We start from the raw sequence: 20,220 nt of genomic DNA, 5'->3' as shown, positions 1-20,220 counted from the left end.
GGGATAGAGTTAATTTTCTTCACAGTAGCTAGTATGGGGCTGTGTTTCAGATTTGTGCTGAAAACAGTGTTGATAATGCAGGGGTGTTTTGGTTATTGCTGAGCAGTGCTTACACAGCATCAAGGTATTTTCTGCTCCTCAGACTACCCCCCGCCCCACCAGCGAGGAGGCTGGGGGGGGCACAAGGAGTTGGGAGGGGACACAGCTGGCACAGCTGACCCCAAGGGACCAAAGGGATATTCCATATCATACGACGTCATGTTCAGCACTATAAAGCTGGGGGAAGAAGAGGGAAGGGGAGGATGCTTGGAGTGATGGCATTTGTCTTCCCAAGTCACCGTTACACATGACGGAGCCCTGCTTTCCTGGAGATGGCTGAACACCTGCCTGCCCATGGGAGGTGGTGAATGAATTCCTTGTTTTGCTTTGATTGTGTGTGTGGCTTTTGCTTTACCTATTAAACTGTCTTTATCTCAACCCATGGGTTTTCTCACTATTTTATGCTTCCGATTCTCTCCCCCATCCCACTGGTGGGGGAGTGAGCGAGTGGCTGTGTGGTGCTTAGCTGCTGGCTGGGGTTAAACCATGGCAGTCCTTTTTGTGGCCCAACTTGGGTCTTGAAGGGTTCAAGATAATGACAGATTTGATCGGAATGTGCTAGATCAAATTTATAGCTGTTATTGCTGTTCAGCTATTGATTGCCAGGCTCCTGTGCTTGCCATGGTCTTGCTTGCCTCACTGTACCTTAGAGTCTAGGGCTTGTCAGTGGCTGCTTTCTGCTTTCGCTGCCGGCTGTACTGCCGAACCGCTTATCCTCCTGCTGTGCTGCGCCTGGGAACGTTTTGATAACAGCAATGGTGATGTGCCTGGGCTGGCAGACGGCCAGGGCATCGCTGCCGTTACCACGGTGGTGTACTGGACAGGCTGGAACTCCAGTGTGAGCTCGAGTCAAAGGGACTGTGACCTATGGATGAGCCCACGCAGGAGCGGGACACCACGAAGTGTCTGTGGCCGTGGATAAGCCCACGCTGCGGCAGGTACATCTCAACGCGTCTGCGGCCGTGGTTACGTCTGTGCCGCAGCAGGTATACCTCTGAAGGGATTGTGGTCCTAGGGTAAGTCCACGCTGGAGAAGGTACACCTCGAAGCGTCTGTGGTTGTGGGTCAGTCCATGCTGCAGCAGGTACACCTTGAAGCATCGGTGGCTGGGCACGAGGTCATGCTGGAGCACCTCAAATCGTGTGGCCATGGATAAGGGCCCGACAGAGCAGGTACACCCCTGGAGGGACTGCAGCCGTGGGTAAGGCCGTGTTGGAGCAGGTTTACTTCTGAAGGGGCCGTGGCTGTGGGTACGGCCACGCTGGAGCAGTTGTATCTCTGAAGACATTGTGGCCCATGGAGAAGGCCACGCTGGAGCGGGTGCACCTCAAAGCGACTGTGGCTGCGGGTAAGTCTATGCCGCAGCAGGTATACCCCTGGAGACACTGTGGCCATCGATAAGGCTCCACTTGGAGCAGGTACAGCCCTAAGGGACTGCAGTCTGTGGGTAAGTGCAAGCCAGAGCAGGGGCAAGGGGAGGAGTTCACTTCGATGTTAAACGTGATGGTCTGGCCCGAAGGGACCAGGGGTGGAGATTGTAATGGAAATACCTTTAAATTGTTTTAACCCATGGTTTGAGTTGCATGTTATAGACTGGGGTTAAAACATGACATTGTGAAATTGTAATACTAGCAAATATTATTAGCATATTTCTTTTTGACTTCAAGAATTGTGAAGTAACGAGAATTTGTAATTACTTTGATTTAGTTGTATCTCTTTATTTGGAGCTAGCTAGTTACTTGTAGAATTCCCTATCAGTCAGGTATATGAACACAGAAATATATAGAAAACACTGAGATAAATAAATGTTGACATAATAAAACAAAAAAAAATCTGAAAAGGAGACTTTCCAAAGATATATATTGCAACAGTTTAGAGTTGCTTATACCTTGAAAAACATCTTGTATAAAGGACAAGATTTCCAGTTGTTTGAGAGAAACCTGCTGATTTATGAAGCCATGCTACAAGCACAATTTTTTCTTAATATTGTATTAAATACGTGACAAGGAGACAATAACTATTTGAAACAAGCATGCCAGCCCTATGTAAAGCAAGCCAGCAAAGGATTCTCTAGAAAAAGGCAAACAATCTCAGACATTCCACAGTAGGAAAATACTGTACGGTGATCTCTGTTTACCAAATAAGACCCAGTTATTCTGGCTTCACAATACATTTGGAAACAGAACTACCACAAGTCAGAAACTCTTTTAATAATGTTAACTTGTTTTGGCAACACGTTTTGTTCACTGAATCTACAACTGTTTTCAATCATGAAGGAACCATTTTATGAATATTATTGTTGTGAAATTTTAATATTTAGGCAGTAGCAGTGAAACGTAGGCACTTGCTATTATAGGCATTTAATGTTTTGTCTCAACAATTTTAAGTATATGCATGCTGTTCCTTCTTAAAATTAGCATTAAAGAATGAAAAATAATGCCTAATGTTGATAGGAAGTCTGACAGGATTTTATGAATTCTCATGCAGGTTTTTTTACACAATCAAATAAAGTAAGTGTTTAGTCTGAATAACTGCAACGTTTCTCCATAACTTGTTTAATGACATGCAATAAAAATTGAGACACATGACTACAAGCATAAGAGGCACCAATATGAAATTGTCTATGTGTAAATAATTTCCCATACAATGTTGCATCACCTGGTCAATATTTTTTGTCTTTTTTTTGCCAGTTTGAATCTTCTGGCAACATGAATTTAGCTTTCAGTAATGTGGTCCTTCTACTAAGAATTAGGTAACTATGTTCAATAGTGTTCATGCTACAACAGGTTCTTTATCATTGATTAATCATTGTTTTTTTATTCTAAAAGGCATGATTACAGCTTAAATGTTGTTAAACAGATCTCAAATCTCCTTGGGGTAACTCAGATACTTGATCTGGTACATGCACTGGGCAGTACACATAGCTCCCAGCAGAGTAAAAAAGATGCAACTTTTTACAAATTCCTTCTCCCACTTAGATACTTTTTTGTACTCACAAATTAATTTTCCTTTAATGAGCAAAAGATTGATTGGGAGGAAGGGAGAAATTAAGATATGACCAATTAGAGACACTTATTAGATATATCTCTTGAGTTTTTCACTTGATACCCTTTGAACTACATTTAGAAAATCTAAGGAAAATTCTAAACTTAGTGCTATAATAATGTCCTTGGAAATACTTTGCATCATATAAAATATAACCCTAACAATTTTGAAAAAAAGCAAGATTAAAGTTATAAATGGAAAATCTATAGTGTTGCTCCAGCAAAATGTTGTCTTTTATCTTTTTTAACTATTTCCCTTTTTACTCTTCAATAAGAAAATTAAAACATCAGAGATGTAAAGACAGATTCAACAGTCTACTTCAGATAGTAATGTACTTCAGGACGTGTTTAGCCTTAGTCACATATCCTTAATTTCCAGTGAAACTTAAGCTAATGCTTAAAATTTCACATACACCTAAATGCTTTGCTAAATCTAGAGACAAACACATACAAACCATAAAAGTTCTGTGGTTCTTAGTGGAAATTCTTATGTCTATTTGTATCTTTACCTGTTGCATATTGTACCATATGTAAGTATTAAATTTTAACAGTCTTGTTTTTTTATGGGGATTGCTTATTTATTTATTTCGACCATTTGTTTCTTCAATGTGTCTTGTAGCAGAAATGAGAAAGGCAAATAGTAAGTTAAAATCCCTCTTTTCTACAGGGCCTTTCAAAGTTACATTACTTAGCTGCTTCTGAAAATCCCACTGATTGTCTCATACTAAAACCTGATCATTGGTGTAAAGCATATGTTACAGAAGATCCTTTAAAAACCAAGACAGCTGTCATATATCTTTAAAAGTATCTGGATCTGATTACAGAAGTTTGAAATCAGTATGCCCCTTTTAAAGCATCTTGGAAATTTCATCACAACTAATTTCAGTGGGTATTGTAAGGTCTTTACTTTTGAACAATTCTGCATGTTTCACATATCGGCAAACATGAGCATTTTGAATAAAGCAACTTCTTTTCCCCCAAAATTCCACACTCAACTGTACTTCTGAAGCCCTGGTTGAAAGATGCATATTTCTGCTTTTGTAGATGAAGGTTTTAAGCCTCACTGTCTAATCTTTGCAAGAATCCCTGCACCTGAATTGAGCTCCAGTTATTTTTGAGACTTTTATGTAGATACCCATTTAGTCTTTTGACAAATTTACTTTAATACACTGGATTATTAAACAGAAAGAAATACATGTAATTTCTTTACAAGCTTCATGATTTGGGTGTCACATGTTAGTCACATGCTGTCACTTTAGTCTGTCTTAGGCTAGTCTTTATCTTTACACTTGCGTATAAATACATATGGAAGAGGTGTGTTTGAAGAAAGACATAAATGTCAGGAAAAAAATGACTAATTGTTCCCGGAGAAAATCGGTCCACCATAGAGGCAATGGTCAATCCTCTTACATGCCACATTTTGCCCTTCAGAGTAAGCAGAGTGTCCATAAATCTCCTTTGAAACTTGCCTGTTCTTCAGTCAGTGTTTATTGTTGAAAGGAGCACACACTGAAAATGCCTTTGTATTTCTTATGACACCAATAACACATTTCCTGAATGTTATACCTCAGATAGGCATCTAATCACAGTATAAGGACTTGGGAAAAGTATAATGGTTTCAATCTGGGGCACAACCTTCAATAAGCTATTTAAGATAGTAAGACATATATTCATCAGAAAAATTGGATGTTTCATGCACCAACGAGGTATTTGGAGTATTATGGTAATGGAATCAGAATAAATATGTAAACCTTAGACAGAAACTTAAATTTTTGCTTCTTTTCTAAACAGTTATAATCTCAGAATAGCAACATGCTAAAATAATTTTGATCTGATGATAAGCATCTACTGTGATGTAGGTGCTTATATATAGGCAGGGTTTGAATATTTTGGCTCCACAGGGTGGCTCAAAAAAGCCACATATGTCAGGTGAGCTGTGATAAATTTACACATGACCATGTAACTCCATAAGCATTTTATTAGGCTTAGAAGCTGTTGGTGAAATGTCTTGACTAGTGAACCACATAGTTTCATAATTGCCTTGATTTTTTTCAGTCTTCTGCTTTTTGGGGTCAGCTCCAGGGCCATTGCTTAACAGCTGCTTTACCTTCTGATATTCTATCTTAATGAAATGTTTTGTGTTTTCTGTATGAACTGTGTGAGCTCTTATTACACAAATATTTCCCTATTATCATAATGTGGAAAACTTGGAACAAAGCAATGGGTAGCTTCAAATTTTACATCCAAGTGTTAAAAAAAAAAAGCCAACTTCCAGACAGTGAGTTGAAATAGACTTCTGCTTGTAAAAAACATTTTATACACCTTGTTTGTTATAATGTACCAGAGAAATGGCTTAGTCATCATATTGTATTTCTTACAAACATAATGCATATGAATAAGCTTTGAATAATAAGTAGATTCCATAAAATGCAATAATTAACTCCTCTCCACATTGAAGGTTTTATAAAATGCTTATTTATACCATAAAAATAGGGTAACCATTCTTGTAGGAACTGAAGGCTCTCATAAAAGTGCTCATAAAGGTGTAAAAGAGGCAGTCTGAGAGAAAGGCAGTAAAGAAGAATGAGTCTACTGAGACCGGAGAAGATGGATGTGACATTTGAAGGATGTACAATTACGTGAAGTGAGTGACATACAGTGGCCATTTCTGATAGCAGATATCATAATTAGATCATATGCTCCAGGAGAGAAAATCATAATATGATATTGGCAAGAACAGAAGAAATTGAAGCTTATCAATTCATTAGACAAATATTAAACAGAGGGAAAAAGTTCAAACACTGTCAAAATATGAGGTTTCTGGAAAACATACTTCAGGCTTGTGAAAAGTAATGAAGGAGACTAAATGGAATCTCTCAAGCTCAGTGTAGAAAACACAGACATAATAGTGAGGGGAAATGGACTCACCAAATTAATGAATCAGAAGATGGAGCCTAAAAAATTAATATTAAAGTAACAGAAACATCAAAACCTTCATAGATGGCAAAGCAAATGATCATTACCATCAAAAGGAATAGAATATGCTTACAGTGATGATTAATGCATAAAATGGGTATTTTTTCAAGAAATTCTGAACTAATCAGGATTACCTTCATAGATACTGCATTGCTCCCCAAATCTTTTTATCTGCAGAGAATTAAGCACTACAAATAATACTGCAAATGCTACTAAGAAGCTGAATTAACCTGCTATTAGTAAAGTTCTAAAGGTGACCAATATATGACTGTCTACACCATTTCTGAAACAATGCTTGAAAAGAAGAGAAAGTAGGAACGATAGTGGTTTTAATTGTCTAACTGCTGAAGAAAAAATACTTGTCAAACTGCAATTAGTGTCACAGCACAGCTTTATTGACATTACCAAAGAATTCTTAGCCAGATTATTGTCTACAGTGAAAGAAACCAAAGACAAGAAACAAAAATTGAAAGTATGATGTTTCAGAGGAGGAAGATCATGTATTTACAAATCCTATAGAAAGCTTAGGAATAAATTGCTAATCATCATTAACTGTACTTATTTTGATGCTTTGATGCTCTTCACCAGAGCACTTTATGGAAGGATGTGGAAGCTCTGGGGCCTCCAACACAAGAAGGACTTGGACCTGCTAGAGTGAGTCCAGAGGAGGGCCACGAAGATGATCAGAGGGCTGGAGAACCTCCTCTATGAGGATAGGCTGAGAGAGTTGGGGTTGTTCAGCCTGGAGAAGAGAAGGCTCCAGGAAGACCTTATTGCAGCCTTCCAGTACCTAAAGGGGGCCAACAAGAAAGCCAGAGAGGGACTTTTTACAAGGGCGTTTAGTGATTGGACAAGAGGTAATGGCTTTAAACTGAAAGAGGGTAGATTTAGATTAGATATAAGGAAGAAATTGTTTCCTGTGAGGGTGGTAAAGCACTGAACAGGTTGCCCAGAGAAGTTGTGGATGCCCCATCCCTGGAAGTATCCAAGGCCAGGTTGGATGGGGCTTTGAGGAACCTGGTCTAGTGGAAGGTGTCCCTGCCCATGGCAGGGGAGTAGGAACTAGATGATCTTTGAGGTGCCTTCCAACCCAAACCATTCTATGATTCTATGACTATAATGGCCTACTACAGAAGAAAGTACAGAATTTTCTAGTAATATAAAAGGCAGCAGAATGCTCACATTGTATTTGTTATTCCATGAATGGTCTGCAAATTTTTCCAAATAAATTGTACAGTGGCTTAAAATAGCAATAGAAGACAAGTAGTAATGTTAAGTGCTGCTCTTGCCATTGAGACTGACTTTAGATTGACTCACAGAAGTGGAGAAACTATAGAATTTTGAGTGACAATGGAAAGCTGAAAGAATTGTGGAGAGTGTAGCTCCTCCCTCAGTTGCTATATGCAATATACAGACAAAACCCTAAAAAGAAAGAAAACTAGTTATCTCCAATGAACAAGCATGAAAGATTTCAAATTAAAAAGGTCCTTACCCACCCCACCCCCAAACCCCAAATATCATACCTATTAGAAAAGGTAAACCAAAACAGATGCTGAAAAATTTATTTGTAGCCATGGTGTTTAAGAAAGAAAAGATTGCAGGAAGAGGTATTAGATTATATGAATGACAATAACTGATATAAATGAAAAAAGGTAAGAAGCTATTAGAACAAAAGCCTTTGTTCGAGTCAATTTAATTATATGGATTATCTCTACCATTGTGCCATGATAGAACTACAGAAATGGAATAATATAATGAATGGGGAAAAGAAGAGAAAATAGACATTATTTTTGTTTAAATCACAAGTTTTTAAAATATGACAATAAATATAGAAGTAAAAATATTTACCTTCATCCAACACTATGAATTGCACAAAAGAATAGCAAAACTAGATGCTTATGTTATGTAGTGTTGGCCAAAAATTTTGAGCAATAAAATTCACTGGTGAGTGAACTGAGTGCTGAAAAGGGAGCTGGTCCCATTTATTCCAGTCACAAATAAGTCACCAAAGATTCCAGAATAAAGCATAAACTAATGATGATAAAGACTAACTAAATTATGACAGTAAGTCTTTAGCAAAGATGTAACAGTATGGGTGATTATCTCATAAAAGCAGAAGAATGCTGGATGTAATGATATTTTTGGAAAATCATCCTATGCCCCAGGATTCAGGAACAACAAAAAAAAACCCACCAAAAGAAAGGTGAAGCCCACTTCCCTATAGACAGCCCTCACAATGTCATGGTATAGTTCAAGCCCTAATCTCAGAACGTAAGGCTATGTCCTGCTAAAGGTTGAGTTTCATCTTGACATAGTTTGCTGCAGAATGTGGAATAGGAACTGTTGAAGCATGAAAACCGACATTTAATTCCTTTATCATAAATGGTTCTTGCCTGCAAGCCATCTACAAAGCAGTTGTGAAGCACAAACATGATAAAGAGGGAAAGATCAGTTTGCCCTCCAAATAGTAATTTTACAAGCCAAATAAACAGACCAAGAAAAGTAAGGAGGTATGAAAAATAAGCAGTATACCTAACTGTTCATTAGAATACTGGTTTATCATTATGTACCATGTTGTATCATGATGTAGCTCTGAAGGTATGTTGTGTGGATGCTCACATGCCCAAAACCCACACCACTGAAGAACATCGAAACAATGAACAGATAGACAGCTGTCAAAATTGAAGTAGCTCTGGTGGACCTGGGCTGGGAGTGAAAGAGTGAGCTATTTGTAGCTCGATGGGCCCACGAAACATTGGGACATCTAAGGAGAGATGCAACATACCGATGGGCTCATGATCTAGGAGTGGACCTGACCATGGAGGCCATCACACAGGTCACCCATGAATGTGAAACGTGCAAGCCACATGAGTAAAGTCTCCCTGGAATAGAGGACGGTGGCTGGGTTTTTGATATGGTGAGGCCTGGCAAATTGGCTATATTAGACCACTGTCACAAACACACCAAGGCAAGCACTACATACTCAACATGGTGGAAGCAACTACCGTGTGGCTAGAAAAGTATCCTGTAAACCATGGCACTGCCCAAAACACCATCTTAGGCCTTGAAAGGCAAATTTGTGCGACATGGTACCCCAGAAACAATTGAGTCAGACAGTGGGACTCTTTTCCAAAACAAACTCCTAACCTCCCGGGCCAAGAAACATGACATTGACTAGGTGTATCACATCCCCTATCATGCATAACCCTCTGGAAAAACTAAGAGATATAAAGATATAATGGACTCTTAAAGACTATGTTGAAAGCATTGGGCAAATGGGGCATGGAAGCACTAGAATGTAAATTTAGCAAAAGCCACTTCACTGGTTACCAGCAGAGGATCTGCTAACCATCCTGGTCCTGTCCAAACATAAATGCTACATACTGTGGGAGGAGATACAGTCCCTGTAGTGCTGCCATGGTTTAACCCCAGCCAGCAGCTAAGCACCACACAGCCACTCGCTCACTCCCCCACCAGTGGGATGGGGGAGAGAATCGGAAGCATAAAATAGTGAGAAAACCCATGGGTTGAGATAAAGACAGTTTAATAGGTAAAGCAAAAGCCACACACACAATCAAAGCAAAACAAGGAATTCATTCACCACCTCCCATGGGCAGGCAGGTGTTCAGCCATCTCCAGGAAAGCAGGGCTCCGTCATGTGTAACGGTGACTTGGGAAGACAAATGCCATCACTCCAAGCATCCTCCCCTTCCCTCTTCTTCCCCCAGCTTTATAGTGCTGAACGAGACGTCGTATGATATGGAATATCCCTTTGGTCCCTTGGGGTCAGCTGTGCCAGCTGTGTCCCCTCCCAACTCCTTGTGCCCCCCCCAGCCTCCTCGCTGGTGGGGCGGGGGGTAGTCTGAGGAGCAGAAAATACCTTGATGCTGTGTAAGCACTGCTCAGCAATAACCAAAACACCCCTGCATTATCAACACTGTTTTCAGCACAAATCTGAAACACAGCCCCATACTAGCTACTGTGAAGAAAATTAACTCTATCCCAGCCAAAACCAGCACAAGTGCATGCACATCGGGAAGTGGCTGGGGAAGGTGGTGTGGGTTGCTCCTCCCTTGAGAAAAGTCAAATCCATTCGTGGGATTGTCTTCGCTCAAGGACCTGAGTGTGCTTGGTGGCGAATGCAGAAGGATGGGGAGATCCAGTGTGTGCCTCAAGGAAGTTTAACCTTGGGGGAGAAATAACCTGTGACGTGAGTCGTATGTTGTGAGAAGTAATGTATCAGGAGCGACCTGAACCCATGCAGAGTGAGCTTCACAAGGAACCGGGCAACTGGACCCAAAGGAAGCTGGTCTTGGCACCCAACACTTGAACACGCTGCTTCTCCTGTGCTGAGCACCCATCTTGCCAGATGTGGCCTAAGTCATTTGGAGGATTGGTGGAAGCCCATGGAATGGGAGAATACTATCTATCTGTTAAGGGAGAGTAGTTAATGAGAATATATAAATCTGCATGTTGGATATAAAGATGGTTTAAGTCATAAATTTTGGTAAGAAGGGACTGCAGTTATGAGCAATAGATACCATGGGATGCATCCCATTTCCCATTGCCTGTTTGTCAGGGCCCACACCCTGGGCGAAGGACCGTTTCCCTGACCGGGAATCGAACCCGGGCCGCGGCGGTGAGAGCGCCGAATCCTAACCACTAGACCACCAGGGAACACGAAGATTTTATCAAAAAAAATTAGATTAGATTAGATTAGATTAGATTAGATCGGATTGGATCGGATCAGGTCAGATCAGCATACTGGTTTATCAGTCGCTCAGGGAGAGATTGACCTCCCCTAAACTTAGCTATCTAAAATTTGTCTAATTTAGGAGTTTGAGTTCCCTCAGTGGTCCCTGGAGAGAGAAAGGGAATTCTTCCCACCCTTCTAAAGTACCTATGTTCAGATGGTATGAGTCTCCCACGCAAGCTCCCTCTTTCTCTACCAACTACTGTCTATGTGACCAGGTTAGACTAGTTACCTAGTCTAGTTTAAATGCCCAGAGGTACATTAAATTAATCTTACTCCTGGGGTTGATTTGATTTGTGTAAAAATAGGCATCTAACGCTATGTGCGTCACTTCTGTCAGACTAGGAGGGGCTTGGAGGGGCCTGGGAAAACCCCTTCAGGACTCTAGGCGATTAAATTGTACTGAATGCCTGTGTTCAGGCAACTGAATACCATCATGACGGTAGAGCACTCATGATGCAAAACGGGTCTTAACTTGCACAGCTGGAGTGTTGTGATGGATGGCTATAAACTCTTTAGAAGGGATAGGCAAGGAAGCAGAGGCGGTGGGGTCGCCCTGTATTTTAGGGAGTGTTTTGATTGTCTAGAGCTTAATGTTGGTGATGATAGGGTTGAGTGTTTATGGGTAAGAATCAGGGGAAGGCCAACAAGGCAGATACCATGGTGGAGGTCTGTTATAGACCACCCACCCAGGATGAAGAGGCAGACAAAATATTCTATAAGCAGCTGGGAAAAGTCTCACGATCGCTAGCCCTTGTTCTCGTGGGGGACTTCAACTTATGAGATGTCTGCTGGAAATACAGCACAGCAGAGAAGAAGCAGTCTAGGAGGTTCCTGGAGAGTGTGGAAGATAACTTCTTGACACAGCTGGTGAGGGCGCCAACTAAGGAAGGCATCCCACTGGACCTGTTGTTTGCGAACAGAGAAGGACTTGTGGGTGATGTGATGGTTGGAGGCCGTCTTGGGCAGAGCGATCACGAAACGATCGAGATTTCGATTCTCGGAGAAGTAAGGAGGGGGGTCAGCAGAACTGCTGCCTTGGACTTCCAGAGGGCAGACTTTGGCCTGCTTAGGACACTGGTTGACAGAGGCCCTTGGGAGGCAGTCCTGAAGGGCAGAGGAGTCCAGGAAGGCTGGACATTCTTCAGGAAGGAAACCTCAAAGGCGCAGGAGCAGGCCGTCCCCATGTGCCGGAAGACGAGCCGGTGGGGAAGAAGACCGGCTTGGCTGAACAGAGAGCTTTGGCTGGAACGCAGGAAAAAAAAGGAGAGTTTATGGCCTTCGGAAGGAGGGCGGGGTGGCTCAGGAGGACTCCAGGGATGTCGTGAGGTTATGCATGGAGAAAATGAGAAGGGTCAAAGCCCAGCTAGAACTTAATCTGGCCACTGCCATAAGAGACAATAAAAAGTGTTTCTACAAATACCTTAGCAACAAAAGGAGGGCTAAGGAGAATCTCCATCCTTTATTGGATGCGGGGGGAAACACAGTGACAAAGGATGAGGAAAAGGCTGAAGTACTTAATGCCAAAACCAGCACACACATCTATATTATTAACAAAAATTATCTTGATTAAAAAAATTTGTAGACTGCAGGAGTAATAATATGCAATAAAATGTGTTAAAGATAATGTTAGTAATCTCATAAGTGTTAATCTAAAGAAAACAAATAATTATTAATATATTTTTTGATATAGAATTGTAATAAATATGTTGTAATAGCCTTATTTTACACAGTGATAGGGTATCTAATTCCAGCTTCCTCAGGTGGTACATAGACCAAAAGCAGAAACACAATACTGCAAGTTGACATTTTAAAAGATTTCATGTGTGCTGTACAGCTTAGACAAATAATTCTTCTGGAAAAGTAACATTTTTCCAAGATGCTATAAATTAAATAGTCAAACTAGAAAAAAAAATAGATAGTATATACATTTCAAAAGAAAAATAATTTTGTTACTTTATTCATGTTATTTATAGAATTTTCCTGTATGGATAAAGTAGCTTTTTATTATCTTGAAACTTGAAATGTAACATCGATCTTACCTAAAATAGAAAATTTGTTTTCCTGGGAGATGTACAGAAAAGTCCTTATTAGAATTCTTTACAAGTAAAATAAACTCTCAATAAATCAGACACATTTTTTACTTGTAACATAAGTAGAGTTTAAGCTGCAAAATACATACTAGAATCCAAAACCAATGTTTTCTAATTTCTCTTTAAACAAAATTTGGTGTAAAAAACCCTATAATATTGAGCTAATTTTTATAGTTGTCTGCCATCATTTAAAAAATTGTTTTATTGCATGCAGATATCTGAATTAAGGTTGATTTATTTAATAAAACAATAAAAATGGCTTTTTAAAAAAAAAATCCTAATTATAGTGTTCAGTACCTATTTCACCACATTCCATTTTTTAATGTCAGTATAAAAGATGACTGCCCTGTGGTGTTGCATTGATAATAAAATGAATTTACAAAGCGTAAGTTTTCTAACTCAGAGAAACTAATCTAAGATGAACTGACTAGTGTAATATCAATCAAAACTTAATAAGATTTAATCTCTTTTCAGATCTGACAAATGAGACATGGTTTAAATTTCTCCAGCTTTTCAGGCAGTTTGAGACATATGTTTGAACTCTTTCTCCCAGAGATGGGGAATCTAAATTTGGACTTAATTCTACACTCTCCTCAGGTAAAAATCCTATTGTTTGATGCATTTTTTGTACCAAGCGTTTAACATAAATTTACTGAGACTTATAATTATCTCAAAGTTGATCAGCTTTAAGATCACTATGAGCCTCTATGGTACTTTGAAAGCTTTGCAATTAGCAGACATTAGTTTCCTAGTATGTATATGAAGGCTTTATCCAAAACTTTATCAAATGTAATGTAAAAGTTCACAGTAACTTCAGTGAAAATTGAGGAACGCTCACAAAAAGGTCCAGATGAGCAAGAGTACATTTAACATTAGCTATGTGAATAGCGCCATTGAAGGCAGAGGAAATTATTCTCATTCCTAAAATGAGTATATGCTTGAAGAACCAGCCTTTACATTTCTTTAATCTTCTCTAGGACTTTGAACAGCAAATAAAATGAAGTCATTCTGAAATAAGGCATTGAAGGAATGACCGTGAAGAAACATTCAGATGTACATCAGACCTCTGTAAAGTGTATGTCATGCCTCACCAAATATATGGAGCAATTCACTGGAATGCAGGCTTCCTCCTGAAAGAGAGTGAGAACAGTTTTTCAGAGGGGCTCCACAGCCAGTAAGTGGCATCAATCTTTATGTCAGACTTGTTCAGCCAAACTAATATAACGGCATACACAGCAGTAACTCCAGAAAACAAGCAGTAGTTCATTCATTCACAGTGTCTCCAGCCCTGACAGTTCATCGCTGTCTGCTGGAGCTGCACTTTTGTGCCGTTATTATTTCTCCATAACAAATGACAGGATGTACATGTACCACAAAAGATTTAGCACAACTGCTCCTGTTCCTTTGTGTTGAGATGCCTTTCTTGACAGCACGTATTTGTGACAAATAGCACTCAGTGTCTTAGGATGTACTTATAGAGCAATATAAACTTTTTACTTCTTGAAACAAATGTGCTGTAAATAATATGTACACATAGCAACATTACAAGCAATTTCCTGGCAAAAGGAGCTTTGCAACACCCTTTAATTAAAAAAAAAAAAAAATCTCTTCCAGTTGAGTTATTTTTACAATCTTTATTATTTGCCTGGAATATGAATAAACTTATATTACATGCTGTAGAGTGGGAGGAGGGAAAGAATAAGAAGACAGCTATAACCAATTACTGGAAACTTCTTCAGATTGCTCCTTGCATCTCTTTGTGTAATTCTGTATGTGCTCAGCCTTATTAGGTGAATATATGTTCTTACAGGTGTCACTACTGTGTATCTCTAATAACAAGGTATAGGCCCATGATGCCTTGAGTACTCAGATTTATGATCAAGGAATCAAGAGGCTAAAGCAAGCCAAGATTTTTCTTGTCAGTCAGCAAAAAAGCAAATGCAACTCCAGGGAGAACAGCAGCTCAATAATTGATGTCACTGAGGAGGCACCTGTATCTGCTAAGATCATCTACATCCTTCATAGCTGCGTGTGACTGAATGGGAACAGAAAAGAGAGCTGGCAAAATCCCAAGGTTATTTGACAACATTGAATTTGCCTTTTATGAAGAGCATGAACATGGGCAATTAGCAGGACTGACCCAAATCTCAAAAATTAAGAAGAGATGGTGATAGTGACCTAAGTAGCAGCATTTATTCATGAAATAATAGATGCTTGTACTCTTGGAAAACAACAGCATCTGCTTAAACCAGGCCGTTTTCCAGTAAAATCTATAGCATTACAGTATTACTGACATCTCCCTGACCGACTGAAACAGAAAGGACCAGGATTTGAATCAGAACCAAAATGTTTTTTATGTTTTTTTAAAAATATATATAAAATTCATACACCATATAATTGTATGTACACATGCACACATATAATATATATTTATTTCCTTGTATTTTTTCCTCCAATTTTTCCAGTTTCCCAGAATAGTCAGAAGTTCTCTCAGTACAGTAAAAGGCCTGTTTAATAGTCTAATTCTCCAGTAGAATACCAAAATAAGGTGATTTATCACTTGTAAATTTGCCAATTTCAACCAGAAACCACAAGAGAATAATAAATGTTTCGTGTTTGTGAATTTGCCTTTTGCCACCTCTAGTCTAGCAAAAGGAGACAAGAAAAAAAATCAGAGATCAACAAGAAGCCTCACAATTATGATCTCTTTTCTATAGGGAGAATTAGCTTAATACCCTCCCCCGCTTCCAGCACACACTCATCATTAATATAACTACATTGTCTCTCTGGTACTACACAATTTCATAATCTTATTTGGATAAAGTATAAATTCACACATCATCCTGATACAAGTAAAATGCAAATGAAGGCACGGTTAATCATCAGAGATCAGATGCAGAAGACCATATGCTTATACAAGCCTGCATAAAATCATGCTGGATAGAAAGAGCAGGATTGCCAAAGGGATATTAAGATAAATGTTACTTAGAAATCACAAGAGAACAAATGATCAGCTGAAATATACAATCATCTGAACCAGTCACAGGGGACTCTATTCCTGCCTCAAAATTATGGATTAGTTTGAGCTACTGAGATACCAAGGTGTGATATAAAATGGCAAGTCCCTGAACATATGCTTGGGCGTGCAAGGAATGGTGATGGGATGTTTTCTCATCTTAACTCATGCTTCCAGTGCTAGTGCTTTTGTGCAGAAAGATTAGAGAAGCTGGCGCGAGAACCCTGAAGCTGGAGGGGTGGTCGTGGCTCCATCACTCTGCCCGTGAAGCTGAACTCTCTGACATCCAAGTCCAGCTTTGCTGTTACTCACCTGATGCTCACACTGCGGAAATGTGAGTCAGGATCAGCCTGAGGACTCCTACCTCCTGTACTCAGTCATCCCTTTTCCCCTGAGCTGTATAGCTGCAATATGGGAGGTGAGTGTGTTTGTGTGTGGGGAGTGTTAAAACCTTTACTTTTCTGGCGATACATAGTTGTATCTCTTCGTTTGTTGCTAAATAGTGTCACAGATTGGGTCTTGTGTCTCCTGATGTGATGAGAAGCAATCAGTACACTGTTACCCGCTACCCTAGAAAATACAGCATTGCTTCCTCTCCTGCCCTGCTAGTAGGAATATGCATCATGCTCAAATCTACCAAAGGTATAAGCAATTACATGGTCTTTGGAAACCTGCACTGAAAGCATTTTCAGAGGAATTTCTGGCCTCTGAAAGAAGAGTTGTCAGTATTGATTTTCCCCATAGCAAAAGGTGTGAATATACAACACACTTAATGCTGCATTTTTTCAGTACCTTTGGCAGTTTGCCGCGGTGCTAGCCAGAGTGATGTATAATGTTGCTAGAGGGAACCAAAGTTTCCACAGAAATGATGAATCTTTAGCACAGGAAGCTGAAGGTTTTGAAATGCAATTTAACATCAGCTACCAGTTTCTGCCGACCCCTTGTGCTCTCTTGGAAAAAAAATAAAGCTCATAGAAGTACTGCTTGTACTACAGGGAGAAGTAGTCCCCTGAAACGGGGAGCTAGCCTTGACTCTCAGTGCTCATATTTTTTTTTCTCTTTTAAGCCAATCACCAAAGAAATTATTCCCCTGTCACTTTCAGAGTCACGTATTTCACATCACTTGAAGTTTGCAGTCATAGGTGAAAAAATAGAAGAACAAACTATAAAAAGGAAGAGGGGAGAGAGCTCTGAAGCAATTTATTCTCTCAAACTAACAAGAAAGCACAGAATTTTTTAAAGGCAATTACAGAAGAGCATATTGGTTTGTAGTTCTATAAAAGAGGAATGAGTAAGGTCGCTGTTTCAATTTTCATGTATTTTAAGTCTGGATAGAAGGGTTTTACTTGTTTGGGTCTTGAGGAATGGAATTGGTTTTCCTCTATTTGTCTCCGGCTGTTTCCCACCTTTCATCTCCCACCTTCCTTGGGCTAGCTTTTCACTGCAACCTAACACAAAGAATGTCAGCTGAGACAGAAAAAAATTGCTGGTACAGCCACATGAAAATTAGATAGTGACCAGATATCATCCCCACTGCTCAGTCTTTCCAGTTTGCTCTGGTAATGTCTTTTGGTTTGCTTTATTAAGGGAGACAAGGTTGTAAAAGCTTCTTATGGAAAGGGTAAATAACACATCTGACTTGAAATGGACAGTAGGAAAGGGCTCAAAACATCAGAAAGAGCTTCTCTGTTCTTTTCTTCTGAAGAATCTGAGGAAGAAAAATAAAAATGTCAAAAATACCTATGTGGCAGATGTGTGTTTCTACAGACAACATTGTAGACAAGTATTTTTGAAAAGGACAACATACAGTTTTTTTAAATTATACATATTATATATAAATACACAAACATACATATAATTAAATACAGTGCCAAAATAGATATTTTATAATCCAATTGCATTACCCTGGATGCCTTCACTTCTAATTGTCTAGATCAGATTACAAATAGGTGCCAGATGCTCCAAGTTCCAGTTGCGGTTGAGCAAATGATGGACTACCATTATTTTTCTACAGATAAACAGAATTTTTCTTTTGAAGTTTTAATGTATACTTTCCAATTATGTTTAGATGTAAGCACTGTTTCATATCCTTCCTAAATAAGTATTTGTTTTTCCTGTCTTCCTTAATGAAACAATTCTTGCATGAACAATGTGCCTACCAGGCAAACGGGATGAGGAGTGGAGATGGTGAAACACATAACATTCAAATTAGGTTAGCACTGTATGAAAGTAGATATATAATTCTTCAACTGATGAATAACTAGCTAATTACTAGAGCTCAAAATATAATAGGAATGAAACTCTACATCCATTTTGTGTGCTTCCCAAAGGCAGTATAGGAATTAGTTGCTGGCCAAAGCCTCTTTTTACAAATTAATTGAAAGGGACCATAGGACAATGCCCAATAAAGATAGGACAAAGCCTGTTGGGCCACCGAGTCATGATGTGAACAGCCACATAAAGACAGCCTTTATTACTTGTAAGCTAGTTGCAGTCAAATGCCTCAGAATATTTATATTAAAATGAAGGAGCAGGTTACAGAATGGCAGTGAAGATGGCATGGTAGATAATCGTTAAACTTCAGTGTGAAACAAAGGCCAAGGGTATAACAGCTAGTTTTACATACGCTGGTAAATAAGGAGGTGTTATTTCAGGATTGCATCTACTACCAAAAGAGAAATCTAGTTCCTCCTCTGAAATGTTAATAACATCCTACTCCTCCACTGGTGTTAATGATGTAAGGAATCCTAGCCAGGCAGCATTGATATCATTCTATTTCAGCGTGCCAGGATCTGCGTTCATTGAAACAAGGCTAACTGTTAGTCATTGCTATGCTTGTGCTTCTGTACATTTTATAATTCATTGAAACGAAGTAGCATATGGTGGATAATATTTTCCAATTACTTTAGTTAAACAGTGTAAAACAAATGTAAGAGATGGTGCTTCCTGTTGCTGGGCAAAACACATCCCCATTTACAGACAGTCTGGGAAGAAACAAATCCTAGGACAGATGTGCTAATATAATTGATTTAAAAATTCTGTGGCTTAAGATAACCTGTTCTGCATCCTCTGATAACAGGTTATTATTTACCTCTGGTCCCAAGACTGCACCCTTACACAGAGACATTTTCATACCCTCTACTGGGTCAGGTTGTCTCCTGGCATTCTTTAGTTATTGCAGCATTGATTAGGAATGAATTCTTGTTCTGCATCACAAATATTCTCCAACTCCTAAGAACTAACTTGTATACCTGCATAATTATTTCAGAATCTTTAGTGCTTTAAACACGATTTCTGCACTTACTGCCAGCTGGTGTCAGCAACAGACAGGCTCTTTGATCAGTTACAGCTGTACCTACAATATTTTTCCTCCTTCACTTTGCCACATTCATGTCTTCGCTTTTGATTTCCAAGCCATAGAAGTAAGACAAGTAAAAGAAGGTTGTTCACATTTTACAAGCCATGCAAACAAATGTCATTTGTTTGCATTCACCTCCTAGCCTCTCTTTTTTTCCCAGCTGACAGCATCATCCTAAGGAACATTGTCAGGTGCAGTGAACCAGGTTTAAAAGGCCAGCAAGAATGTATGAAATAAAAGAAGGAAGAGACACAGAGAAAACTGCTGAAGAGAAAAGTAAGGGTTGCCTCCTTCCTCCTCTTTTTTTCAAAATTCTGGACATCAAAGAAAGTAAGTGCCAGAAATTTAAGATTATTAATTGTATGTGAGCTTGATAGTTCCGAAGTACCATGGAACTGCATGCCTAGAACTTGGCCACTATCGAAATTGCACTTCAATCCTTTTTTCAGAGACTGCTATAAATATGGTCTGAATTAGTTACTATTAGTATAATGCTACTGTTATGTATGTACTGTGTTATTATGATGTGTTATTATCCTTGTGTGCAGGGTTTGATCAGGCTTTCCATAAGCAGAACTTTCTTGGATTGCAGCAGCAATTTTGCATGTTGAAAATTTCCAGTACAGAAAGAGAACTGTACAAGCTGGGGAGAAACTAGATACTTAGTAGATATAATAGAAGATACATAAATATAATACAGTCCCTTCAACCACCTGTACTAATTGATTGCCCCTAAGTGGCTTGCAGTGTGGCATCATGCAGCTCCAACCTCCCTGTCTTAGGAAGTGCATTCGCAAATGAATATAAGAGAAGCTGTTTACTTTGAAGGGAGGATAAGAGATCTCATCCCTTGTGAGAGATATTGAAAAATTAAAAGGCAT

General features: G+C 39.3%; 1 non-coding gene across 1 annotated transcript; it reads right to left on the bottom strand.

The window, feature by feature from the left end:
* Positions 1-10,724: 10,724 nt before the first annotated feature.
* TRNAE-CUC lies at positions 10,725-10,796 on the bottom strand. Its single transcript has one exon. It is a non-coding gene; the product is annotated as a tRNA-Glu (tRNA).
* Positions 10,797-20,220: the final 9,424 nt, after the last annotated feature.

This window comes from Aquila chrysaetos, chromosome 15 (genome assembly GCF_900496995.4).
Source record: "Aquila chrysaetos chrysaetos chromosome 15, bAquChr1.4, whole genome shotgun sequence".
Lineage (NCBI taxonomy): Eukaryota > Metazoa > Chordata > Aves > Accipitriformes > Accipitridae > Aquila > Aquila chrysaetos.
Note: the sequence above shows the minus strand (reverse complement) of the source record. Positions and strands in the feature narration are given on the sequence as shown.